The 4,759-nt window shown below is 41.2% G+C and overlaps 1 long non-coding RNA gene across 1 annotated transcript; it reads right to left on the reverse strand.

Moving 5' to 3' along the window:
- Positions 1-347: 347 nt before the first annotated feature.
- On the reverse strand, positions 348-3,988 carry LOC104856334. The gene is made up of 3 exons (XR_002025078.1): positions 3,882-3,988; positions 1,207-1,333; positions 348-431 (listed from the first exon to the last, which is right to left on the reverse strand). It is a non-coding gene; the product is annotated as an uncharacterized LOC104856334 (long non-coding RNA).
- Positions 3,989-4,759: the final 771 nt, after the last annotated feature.

The following is a 4,759-nucleotide window of genomic DNA, read 5'->3' on the forward strand; positions in this document are numbered from 1 at the left end:
AATGTATTTCATAAATTCCAGTTATATCTTGCTGACCCACGGAGAGCTGCAGCCTCAGCAGTGTGCTGCTTCCACTTTGCCTCTCAGGAGAGGCCAGGCCTGGGGTGGAGCCCAGTGGTTTAGTCCCTTGCTCATAAGGCACACACCAACACTGTACACACACAACCCTTACCAGCAGTCAGTGCCATGGCATCATGCCACACCATTCCCCAAATATCCTCAGTAACCCAAGGGTGTTGTGTGGGGAAAGGCTTTTCTGTACTAAGTTTTAGGCCTTTCAGCTTAGTGTGACTCCATGCAAAAATAAGGAATAGGAAAGTAAATAATTTTACACTTTATTCTCCAGTCTCCTTTTCTATCTTCACATAGTGTCTTCTCTTCAATTCTACCTCTCAAACTCTTCTTCACAAAATCTTCTCTAAACCAATGACCTGAAATTTATTAACACAGAAATGCAAATGCAAAGCAATGATTTAAGTGATACATCTTCTACAGGCATTTTGTTTTTGTTTTACAAAGGACCAAATCCTTAAACTGAGCGAATTTTAGAAAAAAAAATTCAAAAGGATATTCTCTGGACTAGGATGTCTAGATGTTAGATGTGGAATAGGGGTTTCCAAGAGGCTGGATTGGACACTCTGGAGGAATTATTAGAATTTCATCAAGAAACTGTAAGAATTATAGTCAAGGAGAAAACAAAGCAGTAGATTAAATCAAAATTTAAGATCACACAAACGTGAAAACTAAGATTCCAGACTGTTAGCAGGATGAAGGGAGCAAGATCATGGGAATACAGTTCCAGGACTAGTGGCTCAGGGGGAAGCTGTGAACACCACAGGGAAAACCAGAAACACGAATGTAAGTGTTCTGGCTGTATTAATGCATGCGGTTAGAGCTAGGATTCTTCAGCTGAGGGAGGGGTGGGATAGGAGAGGAAGCAGTGGTCCTTGGGCAGCCTATAAGAGATTTGAAACAATAATCTTTCTATAAAAGCTTATTAAAATGTGCAAGGAGAAGACAGAGTTTTGATTAAATTATCAGAGAAATGTGTTATCCTAAAATGACTACATGCAGCAAGACAAAGAAAGGGGTCTTTGGAGGCCACGGGACACCACTCCAATGGAAACATCAGGTGCATGGCTCAGCCTGTTTTCCACCCTCTGATTCTGTCTTCTTTTAGTACCTGGAGCAGGATTGGTAACCCACCTTCATGTCCCTATTCTCTTCTTCTAGCTGGTAACCCAAAGGGGAAAACAGTTTTGTTTGCCTGGTTGCACTCCCCAGCTGTCACACTCCTGAAATGTTGGTCATCCTTAAGGCCCATGTCTTTGCTCTGTTGATAGAAATATCTAGTCAGTTGCAGTCCACTGTCTTTTAGATCTCTCAAGTGTGAACGAATAAGGTGGCAGGCCACCACATATCTTTAGCTCCAAGGACAATATCAAAATGACCTTTTCCTAAAATGACAGTAGAGAAGGAGTTGGGAAAATAGTACATAGTGCACTAATAGCACCTTTAAAATTTTTTGTTTCTTTTTTGATTGTATATTCCACAGATACTTTATTATATGAGCTCATACGGCTGAAACCTCAAAAGCAATAATTAGATTATGTTCTTTGCAAATTCTGCATCATAGGTGATCTTACTCTTGGATGTAGAAGAGTTGGAATCCATTTTCTTGAAGCCATGGATAAAACTGAGAATGTTTCCTTTTGACAATTTGTTACTTACAGATATATTAGGGGGTAGAAGAAGCATCTTGTGACTATTAAACAATTTCCACTGGAGACAAGCCCCAGCCTAACAAAACATAAACTATTTGGAGGAAATCAGTTTTGGAAAAAATGATGGCCCCTCCTGGTTCTTTGAAAAATGGCAAATTGTTGTTTCATGCCTGGAGTGGGTGGGGGGCTTTTCTGGTCTGAATCCTTCTGTTTCGTGTTGATGAAGCTATTTGTAATGCACATTAGTGGTTTAATTGGCTGACAAAAGTGACATATCCTGTGGATGGATAAATGTAACAGGGAAGACAGGGAGGTGAAGTTTCAGATGGAAAAATAGGAAAACAGTTCCTTTCTGAAAACTTGTAAGTTAACCAGCAGCAATAATAATGGTGAACTATCATGTAGGAGGTTGGCTTAGGTTCCTGTAGCAAAATATATTTGCCTTTATGAGGCATTTAGTATGTTAGTTTGCAACAGAAGGGCTTGTGGCCAGGCTCAGCATTGCTAGAGAAGCCCAGAGGGTTTTCTTAAGAGTCAAGTTGTGTGTGTTCCATAAAAAACAGAATTAAACATAGCAAAAGTTCTGCAAAAATGCATTTTTCAGAAGATGCTAAGGTTCATGCTAACCCTATAGGATGTGGCATGGGAGGCTTCATTAATCCTGCTTGAACATGGGGGAAAAACAGACTTTCCTTTTACAATACACTTAGTAAAACAGGTATTTTTCTCATAACTCCTTGTCATGATTCCAGGATACCTGATGCCAGGTATCACTCACAGGTCTTCTAAATACATCAAATGTAAGATAATGTGTAAAACTCTGGATCTATTTACTGTTAATAATAGAATTGAGTTACATTTATTACAAGTTTTGAGCATCTTTTGAAGTGTCAAGCACTAGTCAGTACAAAGAACAGAAAGTGATGATGGATTTAAGGAAACTCTGGGGTAAGATCAGCAGGGTAGCTGGGATGCTACTGGATTGTGGCTAAAGGCTGGGAGGGGTCATTACTAGCAAGGCCAATGAAAAAAGAAAGAAAGAAGTTGGAGCTGGATGGGCAGATGATGACCCAAACCAAAGAGTGTGGGCAAAACAGAGTAGGGTCTTTAATACGATAAAAAAAAGTCACTACCAACATGTTAATAGTTTCTTCATATATATGTGGTCACTCTCTTCTCTCCAGTCTTAAAGGAGCCAACCTCAGTATATGTGAAGTTTCGAGAGAAGAGAGGTTGGAGGGAGGGAGGGAGGGAGAGTCACTAATGTCAATGTTTTCTAAAGTTTTATTTTCTATGACTATAATCAAATTTCATTAGCTTGTTTAGAAACAACATTTTTTATCCTACTGGAATTGTTTGATGACCTCCTTCTATTTTAAAGTGTTTGGATTTTTCTCATTAGGATGTATGTAAATTTTACTCTACTAAACTTTTCAAGCTGTAGCTTTGGTTATCCACTGTCCTTTTGGCAGTTGGAGAGCAGAGACTTTTGCTGGAAGAAGGAAAGGCAATATCCTATCAGCCTTCAAGGTCAGCATACCCCTAAATGTCTAACTGATAGGAATACTCTCTGATCACCAAAGTCAGTCCTCCTATTTCATCCTTGGTCTACTTTCCCTACTGTGGCAGATATTCATTTCTGCCAGCTCCTAACTCCTCTTTCTGGCTCTACCTTCCCTTGGCCATAGGTTTCATTCGTGGACTACTTTGACTCACAGCAGTTTCAGGATGGCTAGCAGGGATCCCTAATTTCTTCTGGGTTTCTGGCCCTAGATACCATGTGAATTACTTGCATCCTCTGCCATCATATCCTCTGGGAAACCCATCAGCAGTCCTGGTCCCCTTATGAAAAACTCTTTAGTATTCCCAGGTCCTTCTGTTAGTTCCTGCCTTCTCCTTCTCTAGACAATGGGTTCTTCTCCTGAATTAGATCTCATTCTACTAAACTTTTCAAACACAGTGGCCAACACCTGGGGAGCAAGTTCAAGCCCTTGCATGTGGCCCACAAGTCACTCTGGGCCAATAGTATCCTTACCATTTGTTGTCACAGGTCCTCACTATTGAGTCTTGGTCACCTACAGAGATGCTGCAAGGTTATGTTGGGACCTAGTCCCAACCATTTCCTGGAAATTGGTTGAGAACCATGATAACACTTACCTCTCTTTTACAATCATGGTGAGCATTGTGTCCATTTTGCCTTTGGTGCTAGAAGACTATCATCTATTTTCTGTTCCATATAGCTCCTCCCTTACTGGAATACTTACAAATCCTAATGGGAAATAAAATTTCTGGGTTGTTTTAATCTTCTCCCAAGTATCTTCTTAAAAAGTACGAAGGCTTGGGCAAGGGATTTACCTCAGTGGTGCCATCACCTGCCTCTCAAACCTAAGGTCCCAAGTTTGATCCCCAGTAACTCCCCCAAGAAAAAAGTATGAAGACTTTCAGGACAGCATAAATAGTATCAGTTGATATTATCAGATAATTTCTTCTTCTCCCAGTAGAAAAATATATGCAGCAGGAGAGTATAGTAAGAAAGTTCTATTGGAATGCTGAAAAAATGGCACAGGAGTGCCAGCAATTCAGCTTCTCCAGGACCAAGTTCTGGAAAATAATAGCTTGGGGAGGAACTGAAGTGAGTAGAGGTTACCCAAGAACTAGGAGGGAACTGACAGAGCAGAAGATAATAGGATTAAGTGATATACTGCACAGTGCTGCTAGCCAAGAGGCAAAGAAAAATTGACAACATTTTTGCTCACAGAGAATGGGAGAACTGCACTGGGACAAAAACACTCACCAGTAGTTGGAACCAGTAGGAGAACATGGGATAATGCTTCCAGAGTAGCCTTCCGTAGTCAACAGTTGCTGAGTGACCTTGGCGCAGCACACACAGCCACAATCACAGAGCAAGAGCTTGTGGGGATGCCATTGCTCAGAAGGGGTGTGTCCGAACCTGGGTCCCAGAGCAGCCCCTTGGCCCCAAAGCACACTTCCCACTGCCAAGTTCCCAGAGTAGATGAGGAAGAAACAGCCATGGA

This window comes from Fukomys damarensis, unplaced genomic scaffold, assembly GCF_012274545.1.
Source record: "Fukomys damarensis isolate Sample0158 unplaced genomic scaffold, DMR_v1.0_HiC HiC_scaffold_19, whole genome shotgun sequence".
In the NCBI taxonomy this organism is placed as follows: Eukaryota; Metazoa; Chordata; class Mammalia; order Rodentia; family Bathyergidae; genus Fukomys; species Fukomys damarensis.